This window comes from Panthera leo, chromosome F3 (genome assembly GCF_018350215.1).
Source record: "Panthera leo isolate Ple1 chromosome F3, P.leo_Ple1_pat1.1, whole genome shotgun sequence".
In the NCBI taxonomy this organism is placed as follows: domain Eukaryota; kingdom Metazoa; phylum Chordata; class Mammalia; order Carnivora; family Felidae; genus Panthera; species Panthera leo.
Window position 1 is genome coordinate 63,623,030 of NC_056696.1, and position 25,174 is coordinate 63,648,203.

General features: G+C 73.5%; 22 non-coding genes across 22 annotated transcripts; 8 read left to right on the forward strand and 14 right to left on the reverse strand.

Moving 5' to 3' along the window:
* Positions 1-685: 685 nt before the first annotated feature.
* TRNAE-CUC lies at positions 686-757 on the reverse strand. Its single transcript has one exon. It is a non-coding gene; the product is annotated as a tRNA-Glu (tRNA).
* Positions 758-1,058: 301 nt separating this feature from the next.
* Positions 1,059-1,130, reverse strand: TRNAG-UCC. Its single transcript has one exon. It is a non-coding gene; the product is annotated as a tRNA-Gly (tRNA).
* An 824-nt stretch (positions 1,131-1,954) lies between these two features.
* Positions 1,955-2,026, reverse strand: TRNAD-GUC. Its single transcript has one exon. It is a non-coding gene; the product is annotated as a tRNA-Asp (tRNA).
* A 633-nt stretch (positions 2,027-2,659) lies between these two features.
* Positions 2,660-2,742, forward strand: TRNAL-CAG. Its single transcript has one exon. It is a non-coding gene; the product is annotated as a tRNA-Leu (tRNA).
* A 1,506-nt stretch (positions 2,743-4,248) lies between these two features.
* Positions 4,249-4,319, forward strand: TRNAG-GCC. The gene has a single exon. It is a non-coding gene; the product is annotated as a tRNA-Gly (tRNA).
* Positions 4,320-6,647: 2,328 nt separating this feature from the next.
* On the reverse strand, positions 6,648-6,719 carry TRNAE-CUC. Its single transcript has one exon. It is a non-coding gene; the product is annotated as a tRNA-Glu (tRNA).
* A 301-nt stretch (positions 6,720-7,020) lies between these two features.
* On the reverse strand, positions 7,021-7,092 carry TRNAG-UCC. The gene has a single exon. It is a non-coding gene; the product is annotated as a tRNA-Gly (tRNA).
* Positions 7,093-7,923: 831 nt separating this feature from the next.
* On the reverse strand, positions 7,924-7,995 carry TRNAD-GUC. Its single transcript has one exon. It is a non-coding gene; the product is annotated as a tRNA-Asp (tRNA).
* A 633-nt stretch (positions 7,996-8,628) lies between these two features.
* TRNAL-CAG lies at positions 8,629-8,711 on the forward strand. Its single transcript has one exon. It is a non-coding gene; the product is annotated as a tRNA-Leu (tRNA).
* A 1,504-nt stretch (positions 8,712-10,215) lies between these two features.
* Positions 10,216-10,286, forward strand: TRNAG-GCC. Its single transcript has one exon. It is a non-coding gene; the product is annotated as a tRNA-Gly (tRNA).
* A 2,325-nt stretch (positions 10,287-12,611) lies between these two features.
* Positions 12,612-12,683, reverse strand: TRNAE-CUC. The gene has a single exon. It is a non-coding gene; the product is annotated as a tRNA-Glu (tRNA).
* Positions 12,684-12,984: 301 nt separating this feature from the next.
* On the reverse strand, positions 12,985-13,056 carry TRNAG-UCC. The gene has a single exon. It is a non-coding gene; the product is annotated as a tRNA-Gly (tRNA).
* An 832-nt stretch (positions 13,057-13,888) lies between these two features.
* TRNAD-GUC lies at positions 13,889-13,960 on the reverse strand. The gene has a single exon. It is a non-coding gene; the product is annotated as a tRNA-Asp (tRNA).
* A 630-nt stretch (positions 13,961-14,590) lies between these two features.
* On the forward strand, positions 14,591-14,673 carry TRNAL-CAG. The gene has a single exon. It is a non-coding gene; the product is annotated as a tRNA-Leu (tRNA).
* Positions 14,674-16,179: 1,506 nt separating this feature from the next.
* TRNAG-GCC lies at positions 16,180-16,250 on the forward strand. The gene has a single exon. It is a non-coding gene; the product is annotated as a tRNA-Gly (tRNA).
* A 2,324-nt stretch (positions 16,251-18,574) lies between these two features.
* TRNAE-CUC lies at positions 18,575-18,646 on the reverse strand. Its single transcript has one exon. It is a non-coding gene; the product is annotated as a tRNA-Glu (tRNA).
* Positions 18,647-18,947: 301 nt separating this feature from the next.
* Positions 18,948-19,019, reverse strand: TRNAG-UCC. Its single transcript has one exon. It is a non-coding gene; the product is annotated as a tRNA-Gly (tRNA).
* An 834-nt stretch (positions 19,020-19,853) lies between these two features.
* On the reverse strand, positions 19,854-19,925 carry TRNAD-GUC. Its single transcript has one exon. It is a non-coding gene; the product is annotated as a tRNA-Asp (tRNA).
* A 633-nt stretch (positions 19,926-20,558) lies between these two features.
* TRNAL-CAG lies at positions 20,559-20,641 on the forward strand. Its single transcript has one exon. It is a non-coding gene; the product is annotated as a tRNA-Leu (tRNA).
* A 1,506-nt stretch (positions 20,642-22,147) lies between these two features.
* On the forward strand, positions 22,148-22,218 carry TRNAG-GCC. The gene has a single exon. It is a non-coding gene; the product is annotated as a tRNA-Gly (tRNA).
* Positions 22,219-24,544: 2,326 nt separating this feature from the next.
* On the reverse strand, positions 24,545-24,616 carry TRNAE-CUC. The gene has a single exon. It is a non-coding gene; the product is annotated as a tRNA-Glu (tRNA).
* Positions 24,617-24,917: 301 nt separating this feature from the next.
* Positions 24,918-24,989, reverse strand: TRNAG-UCC. Its single transcript has one exon. It is a non-coding gene; the product is annotated as a tRNA-Gly (tRNA).
* Between the last annotated feature and the right edge of the window lie 185 nt (positions 24,990-25,174).

Below are 25,174 nucleotides of genomic sequence, written 5' to 3' on the forward strand. Positions count from 1 at the left end.
GGCGCTCCCGCCCCGCGTGGGGCAGGGAAGCCGCCCGAGAGGTCGCAGGCCCGAGGGGGGCGAGGGAGGCAAGGCCCGGGGGGCTCGGCCAGGTGACGGGACTCAGGGCTGCGCGTGGCTCACCTGCCCCACGCGCCCAGCACCGCCACCGCGGGCACCTCGGGAGGGAGGACGGGATGGCTCGTCAGCCTGGCCAGCTAGGAGCGCCACCGGCGGGGGCGGTGGGGGTCCGAGCACACTCGGGGGGCCGGGGCCTCTGCGCACACTGGTGGTCCCGGCGGGGGACAGAGGTCGCCCCGGCCACTCGCGTCTCGGGCTGTGGAAGCGAAGGAGCCAGGCGAGCGCGTGCGCGGGGGGCGAAGGGGAGAGGCGATGCCGAGGGCCTCCAGAGGGCCAGCCAGGCCAAAAGGCTCGGAGGGGCCGAGGTGGCAGGGCGAGGCTTGGGCTGCCCGTGGGGGCGTGGCAGGTGGCCTTGTGCGCACACCGCCGCGGCCGCCGCCGTCGCCGTCGTCGTCGTCGTCGTCGTCGCGGCGGCGGGGCCCACGACAAGCTAGCCACCTGTGGCCTGGCGTGCTGGCGTGGGCTAAAAGGGGGTGGTGCGGGTGCACTGGGGACCGGACGGTGGGTGGCTCGGCCTGGCAGGCCGGGAGGGGAGGCCCCGGAGGGCCAGAGGAAGAAGAAAGGCTTCCCTGACCGGGAATCGAACCCGGGCCGCGGCGGTGAGAGCGCCGAATCCTAACCACTAGACCACCAGGGAGCGACAGGCTGCGCGCCTGGCCTGCGCCCCCTGGACCCAGCGCCTCCATTCCACCCACGCGGCTCCGCTTGCGCCCCGAGGCCCCTGCCTCTGCACGTCCAGCCGCCCGCGGGCCCCACGCAGTCCACCCGGCCCGCTGGCAGCACCCGCAAAACGCTGCGCGCCGGTCGCCCTCGCACCCGCACGCCGGCCGCCTCGGGCCACGTGCCCAGCGCCCAGCGGCCGGCACGCCGTCCCCCACTGCCAGCGCCCGGCGGGCCTGGCCAGGAGGGCCCCGGAGGGGCGCAAAAGGTCGGCCGGCTGCGTTGGCCGGGAATCGAACCCGGGTCAACTGCTTGGAAGGCAGCTATGCTCACCACTATACCACCAACGCTGCACGGCCCGGGCCGGCCCGACGCGGCCGGCCCAGGGTGCGCTCCGGCGCCTTCTCGCCTTGGCGCTCTCTCGCCGCCGCCGCCGCCGCCGCCCGGCGCAGCCCTGCCCCGACGTCCCGGCCGGCCGCAGCTCTGCCCGGCCACCACGGGCCTCCGGCCACCACGGGCTCCGGCCACCCGGAGCCCCAGCCTCGCCCCTCCGACTCCGCTGCGCCGGCCGGTCGCCGGGCACGCCCGCCCGCCCACCCACCTGCCCACCTGCCCGCCCGGCGCCCGGCGCCCGGCGCCCACCGCCGCCCGCCTCTGGAGGGCGCTCTGGCCGCCTGGCCGCTCTCGGGCCCTCGGAGGCCGGCTGGGGAGCCCCGCCACGCCCCCGGCCCGGCGTCTTCCGCGTCCTCCGCGGCCCGCAGCTAGCGGCCCGGCCCGGCCCGGCCCGGCCCCGCCCCGCGCGGGAAGGAGCAGAGGGGGCGGCCGCCAGGCCTCACACACCACCTCCCGCATCCACACGGGACCGGACCCATCTGCCTCCCACCCGACCCACACCCACGGCGGCTGGGCGGCTGCGCGGCTGCGCGGCTGGGCGGCACGTCGCCAAGGAGCTCGCTGTGGCTGCCGCGGGGACCGCACGAGGCCCCGGCTGCGCGGTGGCGACCCAGCGTCCGGCCTCGAGCCACGCAAAGGGCTGGGCCCGGTGGACGGTGGGCAGGCCGGGCACGCGCCGCCGGCCGGACGACGGACGGCCGAGAAGAAGCGCCCCTGCCCCTCCCTCGGGAGCAAGAGGTGGGACCCAGAGCTGCGCAGGCCACCAAAAAGGGCGTCTTGCCTCCCCGTCGGGGAATCGAACCCCGGTCTCCCGCGTGACAGGCGGGGATACTCACCACTATACTAACGAGGACGGCGGCGGCCGGCCACCCGGGCGCCCGCCCGACCCCTCTCCGGCTGCCTCCCCACGCCTGCCCCTGCCCGCCCTCGACGCCCTGCCCTGCACGGGCGCCCGGCCCGGGCCACGCCCCACCCGACCCCACCCCCGCTTCGGCCCCCTCTCCCGCACGGCAGCCCCCGGCCCCGACTCGGAGTCCACCCGCACCCGGGCCCACACACGGACCCGGACGGCGCTCAGTACTCCCAACGAGCGCTGCCTCTCTCTCGTCTGCCAGGCGGGCATCGCGCCGGGAGAAAAGGCCCCAGACGGCAAGCGGGGCTGCGAGGGCCAGGGCGAGGGCGAGGGCGAGGGCGAGGGCGAGGAAGGCGGGGTGGGGAGCAGGGCAAGGGGCGCCGACGCTGGACGGGGCCTGCAGGGAGCTGGGGGTGGGGGTGCGACAGCGACGGGAGCCGCGCTGGCGGCGGCGGCGGCGGCGGCGGCGGCGGCGGCGGCGGCGAGGCGGCTGGCGGTGCTCCTCCGTGGCCGCCGCGCGTGGCTCGCCCCTTGCGCACCCACACAGCCGCCAGCCAGGCGCCATGACGGCCAAGGACACCAGCGTTAGCGCCGCGTCCCAGCCAGGCCAGCGGCGACGCGCCCACACCCGCCGTCAGGATGGCCGAGCGGTCTAAGGCGCTGCGTTCAGGTCGCAGTCTCCCCTGGAGGCGTGGGTTCGAATCCCACTCCTGACACGCCCACCTTTTGGCCCGCCCCACACAGCAGCCACGCCACCCGGGCCTGGACCACACCCTCTCGCCGCCGCGGCCCGCCTCGCACCCGAGCACACGCTGCCCAGGACCGAGCTCCAGCCCCTCCACCCTCGCCGCCTCGGGCTCGGAGCGAGCGCGCGCGCGTGCGCGCACGCACACGCACTCCCCGGCGACTCGAGCGCCTTTCCCGCACCCGCGGGCTTCGCTGACTTCGCACCTACTGCTTTCTGGAGGCTCTTTGGTCCTCCTTCTCGCCTATTCCCGCCCCTGCCCTCGTCACCCCGGCACTCGCGGACCAGCCCAGGCTGCAAAGCTCCCCGCGCTTCCCGCTCCCACTTGTGGCCGCTGGACAGCGCCTGGCTCTTTCTTCCAGCCAGCCGTCCGCTTCCGCCGCCACCGGGAACACGCACCCACCCCACCGTCACCCCGTGCTTTTCCCCCCGGCCCCAGTCCATTCTCTCCACACCCTCCCGAGGCGGCCCACACGATCCTCCACCTGGGGGCCTTCCCCTGGCCACACCTACCTGCCTGCCTGCCTGCCTGCCTCCCGGGAGCCATACAGCCCAGCCGTCTGCTGGCCGGCCGGCGGCGTGGACCCCTCCCTTCCGTGGGCCTGGCTCACGAGTCCAAGCCGGGAAGGTGGCTGCAGGGAGCAGGGAGCGGAAGCCCTAGACCCCCCCGGGCCATCCAGCCGGGCGCCACAGCGCATCTCCTGGCTCGGGGAGGCCGCCGGCCGGCCACTCTGCCCCAGCGTTCCTCCCGGATCCAAGATCGCCCTCCTGGCTCCCAACCTGTCAAGGCACCGAGCCGGACCCCTAGGGAGAGCCGCCGGCCAACGCGCTCAGGCCTTTGCTCTCTTGGCCCCAGACGCACTCAGAGGCGCACGCGGCGCTACCTGGCCTCTAACTCCGACAGACGCCGGCGCGAGCGCGAACACACACACACACACACACACACACACACACACACAGCCCACCCATCCCCGCCCCCGGCCCCACGGCTCCACACACGAGAGGTCCGTTCCCCACCCCGTCCGCCGGGACACACACTGCACGCGCGAGAAAACCATCCGCCAAACGGACTTTGGCTCGGGGCTGGGAGTAGCTGAAGGCAAGGTCCCTCGCCTGCCTGCACCTGCCACAGATGGCTCCGGCTGTTTGGGGTTCGGGCGCTGGCCAGGCTGGGTCCGGCTCCTGGCTGCCTCTGGCGACACTGGGCAGGCTGTGGCGGCGGCCCTGGACGAGGGACAAAGCACAGGATGAGCCCAGTCCGCCTCCCTGCCTTCCTCTGCCCGGATGTCCGCGCCGCGCCGCGCCGCGCCCCAGGGGCTGGCTCTCCGCGTGCCTGGAGCCTGTCTTGCAGACCGCCCGCCTCCTGCTCCCACGGAGCAGACGCTCATGCTCACGCTCACGCTCACTACTGGCGGGGACCGGCGACGGAGGCGGCCGGCGCCGCTGGGGAAGCCCTCTGTGGACCACGTCCGTGGGTGCATGGGTGGTTCAGTGGTAGAATTCTCGCCTGCCACGCGGGAGGCCCGGGTTCGATTCCCGGCCCATGCAACGCGCCATCCCCTTTTGGCCCCGCAGCGCCAACTGCGCGCTACGCTTCCTCTCTCCCTGCTAAGCTGCCTCTCTCCCAGCTTCAGAGCACCTGGCCAAAGCCACCTCTGCTCCTCTCTGGGGGCCCGCCCACGCCCCATCCCATCCCCGCCCCTGCCGCACATTCCCTTCCTCCTCCCTGGCTCGCTCGCCCTGGGGACAAGGGACAAAACTCCGCCCGGGAGCCAAGGGCCCATCCGCGCCCGCCCACACACCTGCCTTGCCCTTCTTCTCTTTAACGACGCTCGCCTCGCTCGAGTCTCCCGATTCACTGCAAGGAACGCATCCACGCACCAACTCGCCGCTGCCACCCACACACTCCTCCCCTTCCCTCGGCACCACCTCGCGCCCCCGCCCCTGCCACCAGCCCCCAACCCCCCCCCCCCCCGCGCGCACGCGCGCGCGCGCACACACACACACACACACACACACACACACACACACACACAGGCTCTGGCTCACTCTATCCACACTCCAGAAATCCTCCCCTTTTGCAACACCGGCAGAAACCAAGCTGCCACGCCTAGGTGCGCTATACATCCCATTGTCCGGGAGGGTCGCCCACAGACTCCAGGTGGCACCGACACCCGCACCCGCAGGACCCCAGCGTGCCTAACGTCAGGGTCGCGCAGGCCCTTGATTCTCTGCGTCCCGATTCGCCGCCGCCGCTACCGTGCCGACGCGGCTTCCTCTTCCACCGCTAGAGCCGCCCACGGCACCAAAGGCCACCGCCGTCCTCCATCCCTCTCCCACCCCGACCTCCACCCCTCCACACACACCCACACCCACACCCACACGCACACGCACACACACGCAAAAGCAAGGACTCCGAGGAAACTTCTGGCGGGCACGGGAAGCACCCGGAGACCCACGGCCGCCGCGGCCCCTCCGCACCGGTGCAGGGGGGGCGTCCGGTTGAAGCGAGTGTGCCCCAGCAGGTGTGCGCGGCGCACCGGCTGACCGCTTGGCCTCGAGAGGGGACACCTCTGATCATAGAGCAAATCCCTGGCGGACAAGGGTGTCCAAGATGGGGCGGGAAGGAGACTGAGGTGTGCGATGGACCGTGGGAGGCATCCACAGAAGAGGACGGATACAGGGGTGGACAGAGGGACTGACGGCGCCTATCATGGCGAGGCACGGGGCGAGGCGGGATGGGAAACTGTGAAAAGCGCAACTGTAGAAAGTGTGCGTGAGTGGGGGCGGGGGTGGAGGACGCCGCTCATCGGGGGTGGGGGGGTGGGGCGCGGAGGTGTTGAAAGGGACCTCTGGGTGACACGCTGGCCCCTTTGCCAAAGGATGCAGGGGACCGACGTGTCCTGCAATTGGAATGACAAGTTGGCGACGAGTGCGCCCAGTCCCCCGGGGTGACTGCACCGCCACCCACCTGCCTGGCTGCTGGGGTTTCTTCCCCCGCGGCTCCCACGACACCTCCCCGCTGTGTCACCTCCAGTGCCCGGGGGGACCGGGCCGGGCCCGGATGCCTCTTCCCTCCTCCACCTCCCGGGCCCGGCGGTCGGACTGTGCGCTCCCATCGGGGCCCAAGACCACCGTGCCCGTGGGGTCTGCTCTCCGGCGCCGGGGAGAGACGCAGCCAGCCAGGTCGTGGCGCTCCCGCCCCGCGTGGGGCAGGGAAGCCGCCCGAGAGGTCGCAGGCCCGAGGGGGGCGAGGGAGGCAAGGCCCGGGGGGCTCGGCCAGGTGACGGGACTCAGGGCTGCGCGTGGCTCACCTGCCCCACGCGCCCAGCACCGCCACCGCGGGCACCTCGGGAGGGAGGACGGGATGGCTCGTCAGCCTGGCCAGCTAGGAGCGCCACCGGCGGGGGCGGTGGGGGTCCGAGCACACTCGGGGGGCCGGGGCCTCTGCGCACACTGGTGGTCCCGGCGGGGGACAGAGGTCGCCCCGGCCACTCGCGTCTCGGGCTGTGGAAGCGAAGGAGCCAGGCGAGCGCGTGCGCGGGGGGCGAAGGGGAGAGGCGATGCCGAGGGCCTCCAGAGGGCCAGCCAGGCCAAAAGGCTCGGAGGGGCCGAGGTGGCAGGGCGAGGCTTGGGCTGCCCGTGGGGGCGTGGCAGGTGGCCTTGTGCGCACACCGCCGCGGCCGCCGCCGTCGCCGTCGTCGTCGTCGTCGTCGTCGCGGCGGCGGGGCCCACGACAAGCTAGCCACCTGTGGCCTGGCGTGCTGGCGTGGGCTAAAAGGGGGTGGTGCGGGTGCACTGGGGACCGGACGGTGGGTGGCTCGGCCTGGCAGGCCGGGAGGGGAGGCCCCGGAGGGCCAGAGGAAGAAGAAAGGCTTCCCTGACCGGGAATCGAACCCGGGCCGCGGCGGTGAGAGCGCCGAATCCTAACCACTAGACCACCAGGGAGCGACAGGCTGCGCGCCTGGCCTGCGCCCCCTGGACCCAGCGCCTCCATTCCACCCACGCGGCTCCGCTTGGGCCCCGAGGCCCCTGCCTCTGCACGTCCAGCCGCCCGCGGGCCCCACGCAGTCCACCCGGCCCGCTGGCAGCACCCGCAAAACGCTGCGCGCCGGTCGCCCTCGCACCCGCACGCCGGCCGCCTCGGGCCACGTGCCCAGCGCCCAGCGGCCGGCACGCCGTCCCCCACTGCCAGCGCCCGGCGGGCCTGGCCAGGAGGGCCCCGGAGGGGCGCAAAAGGTCGGCCGGCTGCGTTGGCCGGGAATCGAACCCGGGTCAACTGCTTGGAAGGCAGCTATGCTCACCACTATACCACCAACGCTGCACGGCCCGGGCCGGCCCGACGCGGCCGGCCCAGGGTGCGCTCCGGCGCCTTCTCGCCTTGGCGCTCTCTCGCCGCCGCCGCCGCCGCCGCCCGGCGCAGCCCTGCCCCGACGTCCCGGCCGGCCGCAGCTCTGCCCGGCCACCACGGGCCTCCGGCCACCACGGGCTCCGGCCACCCGGAGCCCCAGCCTCGCCCCTCCGACTCCGCTGCGCCGGCCGGTCGCCGGGCACGCCCGCCCGCCCACCCACCTGCCCACCTGCCCGCCCGGCGCCCGGCGCCCGGCGCCCGGCGCCCACCGCCGCCCGCCTCTGGAGGGCGCTCTGGCCGCCTGGCCGCTCTCGGGCCCTCGGAGGCCGGCTGGGGAGCCCCGCCACGCCCCCGGCCCGGCGTCTTCCGCGTCCTCCGCGGCCCGCAGCTAGCGGCCCGGCCCGGCCCGGCCCGGCCCCGCCCCGCGCGGGAAGGAGCAGAGGGGGCGGCCGCCAGGCCTCACACACCACCTCCCGCATCCACACGGGACCGGACCCATCTGCCTCCCACCCGACCCACACCCACGGCGGCTGGGCGGCTGCGCGGCTGCGCGGCTGGGCGGCACGTCGCCAAGGAGCTCGCTGTGGCTGCCGCGGGGACCGCACGAGGCCCCGGCTGCGCGGTGGCGACCCAGCGTCCGGCCTCGAGCCACGCAAAGGGCTGGGCCCGGTGGACGGTGGGCAGGCCGGGCACGCGCCGCCGGCCGGACGACGGACGGCCGAGAAGAAGCGCCCCTGCCCCTCCCTCGGGAGCAAGAGGTGGGACCCAGAGCTGCGCAGGCCACCAAAAAGGGCGTCTTGCCTCCCCGTCGGGGAATCGAACCCCGGTCTCCCGCGTGACAGGCGGGGATACTCACCACTATACTAACGAGGACGGCGGCGGCCGGCCACCCGGGCGCCCGCCCGACCCCTCTCCGGCTGCCTCCCCACGCCTGCCCCTGCCCGCCCTCGACGCCCTGCCCTGCACGGGCGCCCGGCCCGGGCCACGCCCCACCCGACCCCACCCCCGCTTCGGCCCCCTCTCCCGCACGGCAGCCCCCGGCCCCGACTCGGAGTCCACCCGCACCCGGGCCCACACACGGACCCGGACGGCGCTCAGTACTCCCAACGAGCGCTGCCTCTCTCTCGTCTGCCAGGCGGGCATCGCGCCGGGAGAAAAGGCCCCAGACGGCAAGCGGGGCTGCGAGGGCCAGGGCGAGGGCGAGGGCGAGGGCGAGGGCGAGGAAGGCGGGGTGGGGAGCAGGGCAAGGGGCGCCGACGCTGGACGGGGCCTGCAGGGAGCTGGGGGTGGGGGTGCGACAGCGACGGGAGCCGCGCTGGCGGCGGCGGCGGCGGCGGCGGCGGCGGCGGCGGCGGCGAGGCGGCTGGCGGTGCTCCTCCGTGGCCGCCGCGCGTGGCTCGCCCCTTGCGCACCCACACAGCCGCCAGCCAGGCGCCATGACGGCCAAGGACACCAGCGTTAGCGCCGCGTCCCAGCCAGGCCAGCGGCGACGCGCCCACACCCGCCGTCAGGATGGCCGAGCGGTCTAAGGCGCTGCGTTCAGGTCGCAGTCTCCCCTGGAGGCGTGGGTTCGAATCCCACTCCTGACACGCCCACCTTTTGGCCCGCCCCACACAGCAGCCACGCCACCCGGGCCTGGACCACACCCTCTCGCCGCCGCGGCCCGCCTCGCACCCGAGCACACGCTGCCCAGGACCGAGCTCCAGCCCCTCCACCCTCGCCGCCTCGGGCTCGGAGCGAGCGCGCGCGCGTGCGCGCACGCACACGCACTCCCCGGCGACTCGAGCGCCTTTCCCGCACCCGCGGGCTTCGCTGACTTCGCACCTACTGCTTTCTGGAGGCTCTTTGGTCCTCCTTCTCGCCTATTCCCGCCCCTGCCCTCGTCACCCCGGCACTCGCGGACCAGCCCAGGCTGCAAAGCTCCCCGCGCTTCCCGCTCCCACTTGTGGCCGCTGGACAGCGCCTGGCTCTTTCTTCCAGCCAGCCGTCCGCTTCCGCCGCCACCGGGAACACGCACCCACCCCACCGTCACCCCGTGCTTTTCCCCCCGGCCCCAGTCCATTCTCTCCACACCCTCCCGAGGCGGCCCACACGATCCTCCACCTGGGGGCCTTCCCCTGGCCACACCTACCTGCCTGCCTGCCTGCCTGCCTCCCGGGAGCCATACAGCCCAGCCGTCTGCTGGCCGGCCGGCGGCGTGGACCCCTCCCTTCCGTGGGCCTGGCTCACGAGTCCAAGCCGGGAAGGTGGCTGCAGGGAGCAGGGAGCGGAAGCCCTAGACCCCCCCGGGCCATCCAGCCGGGCGCCACAGCGCATCTCCTGGCTCGGGGAGGCCGCCGGCCGGCCACTCTGCCCCAGCGTTCCTCCCGGATCCAAGATCGCCCTCCTGGCTCCCAACCTGTCAAGGCACCGAGCCGGACCCCTAGGGAGAGCCGCCGGCCAACGCGCTCAGGCCTTTGCTCTCTTGGCCCCAGACGCACTCAGAGGCGCACGCGGCGCTACCTGGCCTCTAACTCCGACAGACGCCGGCGCGAGCGCGAACACACACACACACACACACACACACACACACACAGCCCACCCATCCCCGCCCCCGGCCCCACGGCTCCACACACGAGAGGTCCGTTCCCCACCCCGTCCGCCGGGACACACACTGCACGCGCGAGAAAACCATCCGCCAAACGGACTTTGGCTCGGGGCTGGGAGTAGCTGAAGGCAAGGTCCCTCGCCTGCCTGCACCTGCCACAGATGGCTCCGGCTGTTTGGGGTTCGGGCGCTGGCCAGGCTGGGTCCGGCTCCTGGCTGCCTCTGGCGACACTGGGCAGGCTGTGGCGGCGGCCCTGGACGAGGGACAAAGCACAGGATGAGCCCAGTCCGCCTCCCTGCCTTCCTCTGCCCGGATGTCCGCGCCGCGCCGCGCCGCGCCCCAGGGGCTGGCTCTCCGCGTGCCTGGAGCCTGTCTTGCAGACCGCCCGCCTCCTGCTCCCACGGAGCAGACGCTCATGCTCACGCTCACGCTCACTACTGGCGGGGACCGGCGACGGAGGCGGCCGGCGCCGCTGGGGAAGCCCTCTGTGGACCACGTCCGTGGGTGCATGGGTGGTTCAGTGGTAGAATTCTCGCCTGCCACGCGGGAGGCCCGGGTTCGATTCCCGGCCCATGCAACGCGCCATCCCCTTTTGGCCCCGCAGCGCCAACTGCGCGCTACGCTTCCTCTCTCCCTGCTAAGCTGCCTCTCTCCCAGCTTCAGAGCACCTGGCCAAAGCCACCTCTGCTCCTCTCTGGGGGCCCGCCCACGCCCCATCCCATCCCCGCCCCTGCCGCACATTCCCTTCCTCCTCCCTGGCTCGCTCGCCCTGGGGACAAGGGACAAAACTCCGCCCGGGAGCCAAGGGCCCATCCGCGCCCGCCCACACACCTGCCTTGCCCTTCTTCTCTTTAACGACGCTCGCCTCGCTCGAGTCTCCCGATTCACTGCAAGGAACGCATCCACGCACCAACTCGCCGCTGCCACCCACACACTCCTCCCCTTCCCTCGGCACCACCTCGCGCCCCCGCCCCTGCCACCAGCCCCCAACCCCCCCCCCCCCCCGCGCGCACGCGCGCGCGCGCACACACACACACACACACACACACACACACACACACAGGCTCTGGCTCACTCTATCCACACTCCAGAAATCCTCCCCTTTTGCAACACCGGCAGAAACCAAGCTGCCACGCCTAGGTGCGCTATACATCCCATTGTCCGGGAGGGTCGCCCACAGACTCCAGGTGGCACCGACACCCGCACCCGCAGGACCCCAGCGTGCCTAACGTCAGGGTCGCGCAGGCCCTTGATTCTCTGCGTCCCGATTCGCCGCCGCCGCTACCGTGCCGACGCGGCTTCCTCTTCCACCGCTAGAGCCGCCCACGGCACCAAAGGCCACCGCCGTCCTCCATCCCTCTCCCACCCCGACCTCCACCCCTCCACACACACCCACACCCACACCCACACGCACACGCACACACACGCAAAAGCAAGGACTCCGAGGAAACTTCTGGCGGGCACGGGAAGCACCCGGAGACCCACGGCCGCCGCGGCCCCTCCGCACCGGTGCAGGGGGGGCGTCCGGTTGAAGCGAGTGTGCCCCAGCAGGTGTGCGCGGCGCACCGGCTGACCGCTTGGCCTCGAGAGGGGACACCTCTGATCATAGAGCAAATCCCTGGCGGACAAGGGTGTCCAAGATGGGGCGGGAAGGAGACTGAGGTGTGCGATGGACCGTGGGAGGCATCCACAGAAGAGGACGGATACAGGGGTGGACAGAGGGACTGACGGCGCCTATCATGGCGAGGCACGGGGCGAGGCGGGATGGGAAACTGTGAAAAGCGCAACTGTAGAAAGTGTGCGTGAGTGGGGGCGGGGGTGGAGGACGCCGCTCATCGGGGGTGGGGGGGTGGGGCGCGGAGGTGTTGAAAGGGACCTCTGGGTGACACGCTGGCCCCTTTGCCAAAGGATGCAGGGGACCGACGTGTCCTGCAATTGGAATGACAAGTTGGCGACGAGTGCGCCCAGTCCCCCGGGGTGACTGCACCGCCACCCACCTGCCTGGCTGCTGGGGTTTCTTCCCCCGCGGCTCCCACGACACCTCCCCGCTGTGTCACCTCCAGTGCCCGGGGGGACCGGGCCGGGCCCGGATGCCTCTTCCCTCCTCCACCTCCCGGGCCCGGCGGTCGGACTGTGCGCTCCCATCGGGGCCCAAGACCACCGTGCCCGTGGGGTCTGCTCTCCGGCGCCGGGGAGAGACGCAGCCAGCCAGGTCGTGGCGCTCCCGCCCCGCGTGGGGCAGGGAAGCCGCCCGAGAGGTCGCAGGCCCGAGGGGGGCGAGGGAGGCAAGGCCCGGGGGGCTCGGCCAGGTGACGGGACTCAGGGCTGCGCGTGGCTCACCTGCCCCACGCGCCCAGCACCGCCACCGCGGGCACCTCGGGAGGGAGGACGGGATGGCTCGTCAGCCTGGCCAGCTAGGAGCGCCACCGGCGGGGGCGGTGGGGGTCCGAGCACACTCGGGGGGCCGGGGCCTCTGCGCACACTGGTGGTCCCGGCGGGGGACAGAGGTCGCCCCGGCCACTCGCGTCTCGGGCTGTGGAAGCGAAGGAGCCAGGCGAGCGCGTGCGCGGGGGGCGAAGGGGAGAGGCGATGCCGAGGGCCTCCAGAGGGCCAGCCAGGCCAAAAGGCTCGGAGGGGCCGAGGTGGCAGGGCGAGGCTTGGGCTGCCCGTGGGGGCGTGGCAGGTGGCCTTGTGCGCACACCGCCGCGGCCGCCGCCGTCGCCGTCGTCGTCGTCGTCGTCGTCGCGGCGGCGGGGCCCACGACAAGCTAGCCACCTGTGGCCTGGCGTGCTGGCGTGGGCTAAAAGGGGGTGGTGCGGGTGCACTGGGGACCGGACGGTGGGTGGCTCGGCCTGGCAGGCCGGGAGGGGAGGCCCCGGAGGGCCAGAGGAAGAAGAAAGGCTTCCCTGACCGGGAATCGAACCCGGGCCGCGGCGGTGAGAGCGCCGAATCCTAACCACTAGACCACCAGGGAGCGACAGGCTGCGCGCCTGGCCTGCGCCCCCTGGACCCAGCGCCTCCATTCCACCCACGCGGCTCCGCTTGGGCCCCGAGGCCCCTGCCTCTGCACGTCCAGCCGCCCGCGGGCCCCACGCAGTCCACCCGGCCCGCTGGCAGCACCCGCAAAACGCTGCGCGCCGGTCGCCCTCGCACCCGCACGCCGGCCGCCTCGGGCCACGTGCCCAGCGCCCAGCGGCCGGCACGCCGTCCCCCACTGCCAGCGCCCGGCGGGCCTGGCCAGGAGGGCCCCGGAGGGGCGCAAAAGGTCGGCCGGCTGCGTTGGCCGGGAATCGAACCCGGGTCAACTGCTTGGAAGGCAGCTATGCTCACCACTATACCACCAACGCTGCACGGCCCGGGCCGGCCCGACGCGGCCGGCCCAGGGTGCGCTCCGGCGCCTTCTCGCCTTGGCGCTCTCTCGCCGCCGCCGCCGCCGCCGCCCGGCGCAGCCCTGCCCCGACGTCCCGGCCGGCCGCAGCTCTGCCCGGCCACCACGGGCCTCCGGCCACCACGGGCTCCGGCCACCCGGAGCCCCAGCCTCGCCCCTCCGACTCCGCTGCGCCGGCCGGTCGCCGGGCACGCCCGCCCGCCCACCCACCTGCCCACCTGCCCGCCCGGCGCCCGGCGCCCGGCGCCCGGCGCCCACCGCCGCCCGCCTCTGGAGGGCGCTCTGGCCGCCTGGCCGCTCTCGGGCCCTCGGAGGCCGGCTGGGGAGCCCCGCCACGCCCCCGGCCCGGCGTCTTCCGCGTCCTCCGCGGCCCGCAGCTAGCGGCCCGGCCCGGCCCGGCCCCGCCCCGCCCCGCGCGGGAAGGAGCAGAGGGGGCGGCCGCCAGGCCTCACACACCACCTCCCGCATCCACACGGGACCGGACCCATCTGCCTCCCACCCGACCCACACCCACGGCGGCTGGGCGGCTGCGCGGCTGCGCGGCTGGGCGGCACGTCGCCAAGGAGCTCGCTGTGGCTGCCGCGGGGACCGCACGAGGCCCCCGGCTGCGCGGTGGCGACCCAGCGTCCGGCCTCGAGCCACGCAAAGGGCTGGGCCCGGTGGACGGTGGGCAGGCCGGGCACGCGCCGCCGGCCGGACGACGGACGGCCGAGAAGAAGCGCCCCTGCCCCTCCCTCGGGAGCAAGAGGTGGGACCCAGAGCTGCGCAGGCCACCAAAAAGGGCGTCTTGCCTCCCCGTCGGGGAATCGAACCCCGGTCTCCCGCGTGACAGGCGGGGATACTCACCACTATACTAACGAGGACGGCGGCGGCCGGCCACCCGGGCGCCCGCCCGACCCCTCTCCGGCTGCCTCCCCACGCCTGCCCCTGCCCGCCCTCGACGCCCTGCCCTGCACGGGCGCCCGGCCCGGGCCACGCCCCACCCGACCCCACCCCCGCTTCGGCCCCCTCTCCCGCACGGCAGCCCCCGGCCCCGACTCGGAGTCCACCCGCACCCGGGCCCACACACGGACCCGGACGGCGCTCAGTACTCCCAACGAGCGCTGCCTCTCTCTCGTCTGCCAGGCGGGCATCGCGCCGGGAGAAAAGGCCCCAGACGGCAAGCGGGGCTGCGAGGGCCAGGGCGAGGGCGAGGGCGAGGGCGAGGGCGAGGAAGGCGGGGTGGGGAGCAGGGCAAGGGGCGCCGACGCTGGACGGGGCCTGCAGGGAGCTGGGGGTGGGGGTGCGACAGCGACGGGAGCCGCGCTGGCGGCGGCGGCGGCGGCGGCGGCGGCGGCGGCGGCGAGGCGGCTGGCGGTGCTCCTCCGTGGCCGCCGCGCGTGGCTCGCCCCTTGCGCACCCACACAGCCGCCAGCCAGGCGCCATGACGGCCAAGGACACCAGCGTTAGCGCCGCGTCCCAGCCAGGCCAGCGGCGACGCGCCCACACCCGCCGTCAGGATGGCCGAGCGGTCTAAGGCGCTGCGTTCAGGTCGCAGTCTCCCCTGGAGGCGTGGGTTCGAATCCCACTCCTGACACGCCCACCTTTTGGCCCGCCCCACACAGCAGCCACGCCACCCGGGCCTGGACCACACCCTCTCGCCGCCGCGGCCCGCCTCGCACCCGAGCACACGCTGCCCAGGACCGAGCTCCAGCCCCTCCACCCTCGCCGCCTCGGGCTCGGAGCGAGCGCGCGCGCGTGCGCGCACGCACACGCACTCCCCGGCGACTCGAGCGCCTTTCCCGCACCCGCGGGCTTCGCTGACTTCGCACCTACTGCTTTCTGGAGGCTCTTTGGTCCTCCTTCTCGCCTATTCCCGCCCCTGCCCTCGTCACCCCGGCACTCGCGGACCAGCCCAGGCTGCAAAGCTCCCCGCGCTTCCCGCTCCCACTTGTGGCCGCTGGACAGCGCCTGGCTCTTTCTTCCAGCCAGCCGTCCGCTTCCGCCGCCACCGGGAACACGCACCCACCCCACCGTCACCCCGTGCTTTTCCCCCCGGCCCCAGTCCATTCTCTCCACACCCTCCCGAGGCGGCCCACACGATCCTCCACCTGGGGGCCTTCCCCTGGCCACACCTACCTGCCTGCCTGCCTGCCTGCCTCCCGGGAGCCATACAGCCCAGCCGTCTGCTGGCCGGCCGGCGGCGTGGACCCCTCCCTTCCGTGGGCCTGGCTCACGAGTCCAAGCCGGGAAGGTGGCTGCAGGGAGCAGGGAGCGGAAGCCCTAGACCCCCCCGGGCCATCCAGCCGGGCGCCACAGCGCATCTCCTGGCTCGGGGAGGCCGCCGGCCGGCCACTCTGCCCCAGCGTTCCTCCCGGATCCAAGATCGCCCTCCTGGCTCCCAACCTGTCAAGGCACCGAGCCGGACCCCTAGGGAGAGCCGCCGGCCAACGCGCTCAGGCCTTTGCTCTCTTGGCCCCAGACGCACTCAGAGGCGCACGCGGCGCTACCTGGCCTCTAACTCCGACAGACGCCGGCGCGAGCGCGAACACACACACACACACACACACACACACACACACACAGCCCACCCATCCCCGCCCCCGGCCCCACGGCTCCACACACGAGAGGTCCGTTCCCCACCCCGTCCGCCGGGACACACACTGCACGCGCGAGAAAACCATCCGCCAAACGGACTTTGGCTCGGGGCTGGGAGTAGCTGAAGGCAAGGTCCCTCGCCTGCCTGCACCTGCCACAGATGGCTCCGGCTGTTTGGGGTTCGGGCGCTGGCCAGGCTGGGTCCGGCTCCTGGCTGCCTCTGGCGACACTGGGCAGGCTGTGGCGGCGGCCCTGGACGAGGGACAAAGCACAGGATGAGCCCAGTCCGCCTCCCTGCCTTCCTCTGCCCGGATGTCCGCGCCGCGCCGCGCCGCGCCCCAGGGGCTGGCTCTCCGCGTGCCTGGAGCCTGTCTTGCAGACCGCCCGCCTCCTGCTCCCACGGAGCAGACGCTCATGCTCACGCTCACGCTCACTACTGGCGGGGACCGGCGACGGAGGCGGCCGGCGCCGCTGGGGAAGCCCTCTGTGGACCACGTCCGTGGGTGCATGGGTGGTTCAGTGGTAGAATTCTCGCCTGCCACGCGGGAGGCCCGGGTTCGATTCCCGGCCCATGCAACGCGCCATCCCCTTTTGGCCCCGCAGCGCCAACTGCGCGCTACGCTTCCTCTCTCCCTGCTAAGCTGCCTCTCTCCCAGCTTCAGAGCACCTGGCCAAAGCCACCTCTGCTCCTCTCTGGGGGCCCGCCCACGCCCCATCCCATCCCCGCCCCTGCCGCACATTCCCTTCCTCCTCCCTGGCTCGCTCGCCCTGGGGACAAGGGACAAAACTCCGCCCGGGAGCCAAGGGCCCATCCGCGCCCGCCCACACACCTGCCTTGCCCTTCTTCTCTTTAACGACGCTCGCCTCGCTCGAGTCTCCCGATTCACTGCAAGGAACGCATCCACGCACCAACTCGCCGCTGCCACCCACACACTCCTCCCCTTCCCTCGGCACCACCTCGCGCCCCCGCCCCTGCCACCAGCCCCCAACCCCCCCCCCCCCCGCGCGCACGCGCGCGCGCGCACACACACACACACACACACACACACACACACACACAGGCTCTGGCTCACTCTATCCACACTCCAGAAATCCTCCCCTTTTGCAACACCGGCAGAAACCAAGCTGCCACGCCTAGGTGCGCTATACATCCCATTGTCCGGGAGGGTCGCCCACAGACTCCAGGTGGCACCGACACCCGCACCCGCAGGACCCCAGCGTGCCTAACGTCAGGGTCGCGCAGGCCCTTGATTCTCTGCGTCCCGATTCGCCGCCGCCGCTACCGTGCCGACGCGGCTTCCTCTTCCACCGCTAGAGCCGCCCACGGCACCAAAGGCCACCGCCGTCCTCCATCCCTCTCCCACCCCGACCTCCACCCCTCCACACACACCCACACCCACACCCACACGCACACGCACACACACGCAAAAGCAAGGACTCCGAGGAAACTTCTGGCGGGCACGGGAAGCACCCGGAGACCCACGGCCGCCGCGGCCCCTCCGCACCGGTGCAGGGGGGGCGTCCGGTTGAAGCGAGTGTGCCCCAGCAGGTGTGCGCGGCGCACCGGCTGACCGCTTGGCCTCGAGAGGGGACACCTCTGATCATAGAGCAAATCCCTGGCGGACAAGGGTGTCCAAGATGGGGCGGGAAGGAGACTGAGGTGTGCGATGGACCGTGGGAGGCATCCACAGAAGAGGACGGATACAGGGGTGGACAGAGGGACTGACGGCGCCTATCATGGCGAGGCACGGGGCGAGGCGGGATGGGAAACTGTGAAAAGCGCAACTGTAGAAAGTGTGCGTGAGTGGGGGCGGGGGTGGAGGACGCCGCTCATCGGGGGTGGGGGGGTGGGGCGCGGAGGTGTTGAAAGGGACCTCTGGGTGACACGCTGGCCCCTTTGCCAAAGGATGCAGGGGACCGACGTGTCCTGCAATTGGAATGACAAGTTGGCGACGAGTGCGCCCAGTCCCCCGGGGTGACTGCACCGCCACCCACCTGCCTGGCTGCTGGGGTTTCTTCCCCCGCGGCTCCCACGACACCTCCCCGCTGTGTCACCTCCAGTGCCCGGGGGGACCGGGCCGGGCCCGGATGCCTCTTCCCTCCTCCACCTCCCGGGCCCGGCGGTCGGACTGTGCGCTCCCATCGGGGCCCAAGACCACCGTGCCCGTGGGGTCTGCTCTCCGGCGCCGGGGAGAGACGCAGCCAGCCAGGTCGTGGCGCTCCCGCCCCGCGTGGGGCAGGGAAGCCGCCCGAGAGGTCGCAGGCCCGAGGGGGGCGAGGGAGGCAAGGCCCGGGGGGCTCGGCCAGGTGACGGGACTCAGGGCTGCGCGTGGCTCACCTGCCCCACGCGCCCAGCACCGCCACCGCGGGCACCTCGGGAGGGAGGACGGGATGGCTCGTCAGCCTGGCCAGCTAGGAGCGCCACCGGCGGGGGCGGTGGGGGTCCGAGCACACTCGGGGGGCCGGGGCCTCTGCGCACACTGGTGGTCCCGGCGGGGGACAGAGGTCGCCCCGGCCACTCGCGTCTCGGGCTGTGGAAGCGAAGGAGCCAGGCGAGCGCGTGCGCGGGGGGCGAAGGGGAGAGGCGATGCCGAGGGCCTCCAGAGGGCCAGCCAGGCCAAAAGGCTCGGAGGGGCCGAGGTGGCAGGGCGAGGCTTGGGCTGCCCGTGGGGGCGTGGCAGGTGGCCTTGTGCGCACACCGCCGCGGCCGCCGCCGTCGCCGTCGTCGTCGTCGTCGTCGTCGCGGCGGCGGGGCCCACGACAAGCTAGCCACCTGTGGCCTGGCGTGCTGGCGTGGGCTAAAAGGGGGTGGTGCGGGTGCACTGGGGACCGGACGGTGGGTGGCTCGGCCTGGCAGGCCGGGAGGGGAGGCCCCGGAGGGCCAGAGGAAGAAGAAAGGCTTCCCTGACCGGGAATCGAACCCGGGCCGCGGCGGTGAGAGCGCCGAATCCTAACCACTAGACCACCAGGGAGCGACAGGCTGCGCGCCTGGCCTGCGCCCCCTGGACCCAGCGCCTCCATTCCACCCACGCGGCTCCGCTTGGGCCCCGAGGCCCCTGCCTCTGCACGTCCAGCCGCCCGCGGGCCCCACGCAGTCCACCCGGCCCGCTGGCAGCACCCGCAAAACGCTGCGCGCCGGTCGCCCTCGCACCCGCACGCCGGCCGCCTCGGGCCACGTGCCCAGCGCCCAGCGGCCGGCACGCCGTCCCCCACTGCCAGCGCCCGGCGGGCCTGGCCAGGAGGGCCCCGGAGGGGCGCAAAAGGTCGGCCGGCTGCGTTGGCCGGGAATCGAACCCGGGTCAACTGCTTGGAAGGCAGCTATGCTCACCACTATACCACCAACGCTGCACGGCCCGGGCCGGCCCGACGCGGCCGGCCCAGGGTGCGCTCCGGCGCCTTCTCGCCTTGGCGCTCTCTCGCCGCCGCCGCCGCCGCCGCCGCCCGGCGCAGCCCTGCCCCGACGTCCCGGCCGGCCGCAGCTCTGCCCGGCCACCACGGGCCTCCGGCCACCACGGGCTCCGGCCACCCGGAGCCCCAGCCTCGCCCCTCCGACTCCGCTGCGCCGGCCGGTCGCCGGGCACGCCCGCCCGCCCACCCACCTGCCCACCTGCCCGCCCGGCGCCCGGCGCCCGGCGCCCGGCGCCCACCGCCGCCCGCCTCTGGAGGGCGCTCTGGCCGCCTGGCCGCTCTCGGGCCCTCGGAGGCCGGCTGGGGAGCCCCGCCACGCCCCCGGCCCGGCGTCTTCCGCGTCCTCCGCGGCCCGCAGCTAGCGGCCCGGCCCGGCCCGGCCCCGCCCCGCCCCGCGCGGGAAGGAGCAGAGGGGGCGGCCGCCAGGCCTCACACACCACCTCCCGCATCCACACGGGACCGGACCCATCTGCCTCCCACCCGACCCACACCCACGGCGGCTGGGCGGCTGCGCGGCTGCGCGGCTGGGCGGCACGTCGCCAAGGAGCTCGCTGTGGCTGCCGCGGGGACCGCACGAGGCCCCGGCTGCGCGGTGGCGACCCAGCGTCCGGCCTCGAGCCACGCAAAGGGCTGGGCCCGGTGGACGGTGGGCAGGCCGGGCACGCGCCGCCGGCCGGACGACGGACGGCCGAGAAGAAGCGCCCCTGCCCCTCCCTCGGGAGCAAGAGGTGGGACCCAGAGCTGCGCAGGCCACCAAAAAGGGCGTCTTGCCTCCCCGTCGGGGAATCGAACCCCGGTCTCCCGCGTGACAGGCGGGGATACTCACCACTATACTAACGAGGACGGCGGCGGCCGGCCACCCGGGCGCCCGCCCGACCCCTCTCCGGCTGCCTCCCCACGCCTGCCCCTGCCCGCCCTCGACGCCCTGCCCTGCACGGGCGCCCGGCCCGGGCCACGCCCCACCCGACCCCACCCCCGCTTCGGCCCCCTCTCCCGCACGGCAGCCCCCGGCCCCGACTCGGAGTCCACCCGCACCCGGGCCCACACACGGACCCGGACGGCGCTCAGTACTCCCAACGAGCGCTGCCTCTCTCTCGTCTGCCAGGCGGGCATCGCGCCGGGAGAAAAGGCCCCAGACGGCAAGCGGGGCTGCGAGGGCCAGGGCGAGGGCGAGGGCGAGGGCGAGGGCGAGGAAGGCGGGGTGGGGAGCAGGGCAAGGGGCGCCGACGCTGGACGGGGCCTGCAGGGAGCTGGGGGTGGGGGTGCGACAGCGACGGGAGCCGCGCTGGCGGCGGCGGCGGCGGCGGCGGCGGCGGCGGCGGCGGCGAGGCGGCTGGCGGTGCTCCTCCGTGGCCGCCGCGCGTGGCTCGCCCCTTGCGCACCCACACAGCCGCCAGCCAGGCGCCATGACGGCCAAGGACACCAGCGTTAGCGCCGCGTCCCAGCCAGGCCAGCGGCGACGCGCCCACACCCGCCGTCAGGATGGCCGAGCGGTCTAAGGCGCTGCGTTCAGGTCGCAGTCTCCCCTGGAGGCGTGGGTTCGAATCCCACTCCTGACACGCCCACCTTTTGGCCCGCCCCACACAGCAGCCACGCCACCCGGGCCTGGACCACACCCTCTCGCCGCCGCGGCCCGCCTCGCACCCGAGCACACGCTGCCCAGGACCGAGCTCCAGCCCCTCCACCCTCGCCGCCTCGGGCTCGGAGCGAGCGCGCGCGCGTGCGCGCACGCACACGCACTCCCCGGCGACTCGAGCGCCTTTCCCGCACCCGCGGGCTTCGCTGACTTCGCACCTACTGCTTTCTGGAGGCTCTTTGGTCCTCCTTCTCGCCTATTCCCGCCCCTGCCCTCGTCACCCCGGCACTCGCGGACCAGCCCAGGCTGCAAAGCTCCCCGCGCTTCCCGCTCCCACTTGTGGCCGCTGGACAGCGCCTGGCTCTTTCTTCCAGCCAGCCGTCCGCTTCCGCCGCCACCGGGAACACGCACCCACCCCACCGTCACCCCGTGCTTTTCCCCCCGGCCCCAGTCCATTCTCTCCACACCCTCCCGAGGCGGCCCACACGATCCTCCACCTGGGGGCCTTCCCCTGGCCACACCTACCTGCCTGCCTGCCTGCCTGCCTCCCGGGAGCCATACAGCCCAGCCGTCTGCTGGCCGGCCGGCGGCGTGGACCCCTCCCTTCCGTGGGCCTGGCTCACGAGTCCAAGCCGGGAAGGTGGCTGCAGGGAGCAGGGAGCGGAAGCCCTAGACCCCCCCGGGCCATCCAGCCGGGCGCCACAGCGCATCTCCTGGCTCGGGGAGGCCGCCGGCCGGCCACTCTGCCCCAGCGTTCCTCCCGGATCCAAGATCGCCCTCCTGGCTCCCAACCTGTCAAGGCACCGAGCCGGACCCCTAGGGAGAGCCGCCGGCCAACGCGCTCAGGCCTTTGCTCTCTTGGCCCCAGACGCACTCAGAGGCGCACGCGGCGCTACCTGGCCTCTAACTCCGACAGACGCCGGCGCGAGCGCGAACACACACACACACACACACACACACACACACACACAGCCCACCCATCCCCGCCCCCGGCCCCACGGCTCCACACACGAGAGGTCCGTTCCCCACCCCGTCCGCCGGGACACACACTGCACGCGCGAGAAAACCATCCGCCAAACGGACTTTGGCTCGGGGCTGGGAGTAGCTGAAGGCAAGGTCCCTCGCCTGCCTGCACCTGCCACAGATGGCTCCGGCTGTTTGGGGTTCGGGCGCTGGCCAGGCTGGGTCCGGCTCCTGGCTGCCTCTGGCGACACTGGGCAGGCTGTGGCGGCGGCCCTGGACGAGGGACAAAGCACAGGATGAGCCCAGTCCGCCTCCCTGCCTTCCTCTGCCCGGATGTCCGCGCCGCGCCGCGCCGCGCCCCAGGGGCTGGCTCTCCGCGTGCCTGGAGCCTGTCTTGCAGACCGCCCGCCTCCTGCTCCCACGGAGCAGACGCTCATGCTCACGCTCACGCTCACTACTGGCGGGGACCGGCGACGGAGGCGGCCGGCGCCGCTGGGGAAGCCCTCTGTGGACCACGTCCGTGGGTGCATGGGTGGTTCAGTGGTAGAATTCTCGCCTGCCACGCGGGAGGCCCGGGTTCGATTCCCGGCCCATGCAACGCGCCATCCCCTTTTGGCCCCGCAGCGCCAACTGCGCGCTACGCTTCCTCTCTCCCTGCTAAGCTGCCTCTCTCCCAGCTTCAGAGCACCTGGCCAAAGCCACCTCTGCTCCTCTCTGGGGGCCCGCCCACGCCCCATCCCATCCCCGCCCCTGCCGCACATTCCCTTCCTCCTCCCTGGCTCGCTCGCCCTGGGGACAAGGGACAAAACTCCGCCCGGGAGCCAAGGGCCCATCCGCGCCCGCCCACACACCTGCCTTGCCCTTCTTCTCTTTAACGACGCTCGCCTCGCTCGAGTCTCCCGATTCACTGCAAGGAACGCATCCACGCACCAACTCGCCGCTGCCACCCACACACTCCTCCCCTTCCCTCGGCACCACCTCGCGCCCCCGCCCCTGCCACCAGCCCCCAACCCCCCCCCCCCCCCCGCGCGCACGCGCGCGCGCGCACACACACACACACACACACACACACACACACACACAGGCTCTGGCTCACTCTATCCACACTCCAGAAATCCTCCCCTTTTGCAACACCGGCAGAAACCAAGCTGCCACGCCTAGGTGCGCTATACATCCCATTGTCCGGGAGGGTCGCCCACAGACTCCAGGTGGCACCGACACCCGCACCCGCAGGACCCCAGCGTGCCTAACGTCAGGGTCGCGCAGGCCCTTGATTCTCTGCGTCCCGATTCGCCGCCGCCGCTACCGTGCCGACGCGGCTTCCTCTTCCACCGCTAGAGCCGCCCACGGCACCAAAGGCCACCGCCGTCCTCCATCCCTCTCCCACCCCGACCTCCACCCCTCCACACACACCCACACCCACACCCACACGCACACGCACACACACGCAAAAGCAAGGACTCCGAGGAAACTTCTGGCGGGCACGGGAAGCACCCGGAGACCCACGGCCGCCGCGGCCCCTCCGCACCGGTGCAGGGGGGGCGTCCGGTTGAAGCGAGTGTGCCCCAGCAGGTGTGCGCGGCGCACCGGCTGACCGCTTGGCCTCGAGAGGGGACACCTCTGATCATAGAGCAAATCCCTGGCGGACAAGGGTGTCCAAGATGGGGCGGGAAGGAGACTGAGGTGTGCGATGGACCGTGGGAGGCATCCACAGAAGAGGACGGATACAGGGGTGGACAGAGGGACTGACGGCGCCTATCATGGCGAGGCACGGGGCGAGGCGGGATGGGAAACTGTGAAAAGCGCAACTGTAGAAAGTGTGCGTGAGTGGGGGCGGGGGTGGAGGACGCCGCTCATCGGGGGTGGGGGGGTGGGGCGCGGAGGTGTTGAAAGGGACCTCTGGGTGACACGCTGGCCCCTTTGCCAAAGGATGCAGGGGACCGACGTGTCCTGCAATTGGAATGACAAGTTGGCGACGAGTGCGCCCAGTCCCCCGGGGTGACTGCACCGCCACCCACCTGCCTGGCTGCTGGGGTTTCTTCCCCCGCGGCTCCCACGACACCTCCCCGCTGTGTCACCTCCAGTGCCCGGGGGGACCGGGCCGGGCCCGGATGCCTCTTCCCTCCTCCACCTCCCGGGCCCGGCGGTCGGACTGTGCGCTCCCATCGGGGCCCAAGACCACCGTGCCCGTGGGGTCTGCTCTCCGGCGCCGGGGAGAGACGCAGCCAGCCAGGTCGTGGCGCTCCCGCCCCGCGTGGGGCAGGGAAGCCGCCCGAGAGGTCGCAGGCCCGAGGGGGGCGAGGGAGGCAAGGCCCGGGGGGCTCGGCCAGGTGACGGGACTCAGGGCTGCGCGTGGCTCACCTGCCCCACGCGCCCAGCACCGCCACCGCGGGCACCTCGGGAGGGAGGACGGGATGGCTCGTCAGCCTGGCCAGCTAGGAGCGCCACCGGCGGGGGCGGTGGGGGTCCGAGCACACTCGGGGGGCCGGGGCCTCTGCGCACACTGGTGGTCCCGGCGGGGGACAGAGGTCGCCCCGGCCACTCGCGTCTCGGGCTGTGGAAGCGAAGGAGCCAGGCGAGCGCGTGCGCGGGGGGCGAAGGGGAGAGGCGATGCCGAGGGCCTCCAGAGGGCCAGCCAGGCCAAAAGGCTCGGAGGGGCCGAGGTGGCAGGGCGAGGCTTGGGCTGCCCGTGGGGGCGTGGCAGGTGGCCTTGTGCGCACACCGCCGCGGCCGCCGCCGTCGCCGTCGTCGTCGTCGTCGTCGTCGCGGCGGCGGGGCCCACGACAAGCTAGCCACCTGTGGCCTGGCGTGCTGGCGTGGGCTAAAAGGGGGTGGTGCGGGTGCACTGGGGACCGGACGGTGGGTGGCTCGGCCTGGCAGGCCGGGAGGGGAGGCCCCGGAGGGCCAGAGGAAGAAGAAAGGCTTCCCTGACCGGGAATCGAACCCGGGCCGCGGCGGTGAGAGCGCCGAATCCTAACCACTAGACCACCAGGGAGCGACAGGCTGCGCGCCTGGCCTGCGCCCCCTGGACCCAGCGCCTCCATTCCACCCACGCGGCTCCGCTTGGGCCCCGAGGCCCCTGCCTCTGCACGTCCAGCCGCCCGCGGGCCCCACGCAGTCCACCCGGCCCGCTGGCAGCACCCGCAAAACGCTGCGCGCCGGTCGCCCTCGCACCCGCACGCCGGCCGCCTCGGGCCACGTGCCCAGCGCCCAGCGGCCGGCACGCCGTCCCCCACTGCCAGCGCCCGGCGGGCCTGGCCAGGAGGGCCCCGGAGGGGCGCAAAAGGTCGGCCGGCTGCGTTGGCCGGGAATCGAACCCGGGTCAACTGCTTGGAAGGCAGCTATGCTCACCACTATACCACCAACGCTGCACGGCCCGGGCCGGCCCGACGCGGCCGGCCCAGGGTGCGCTCCGGCGCCTTCTCGCCTTGGCGCTCTCTCGCCGCCGCCGCCGCCGCCGCCCGGCGCAGCCCTGCCCCGACGTCCCGGCCGGCCGCAGCTCTGCCCGGCCACCACGGGCCTCCGGCCACCACGGGCTCCGGCCACCCGGAGC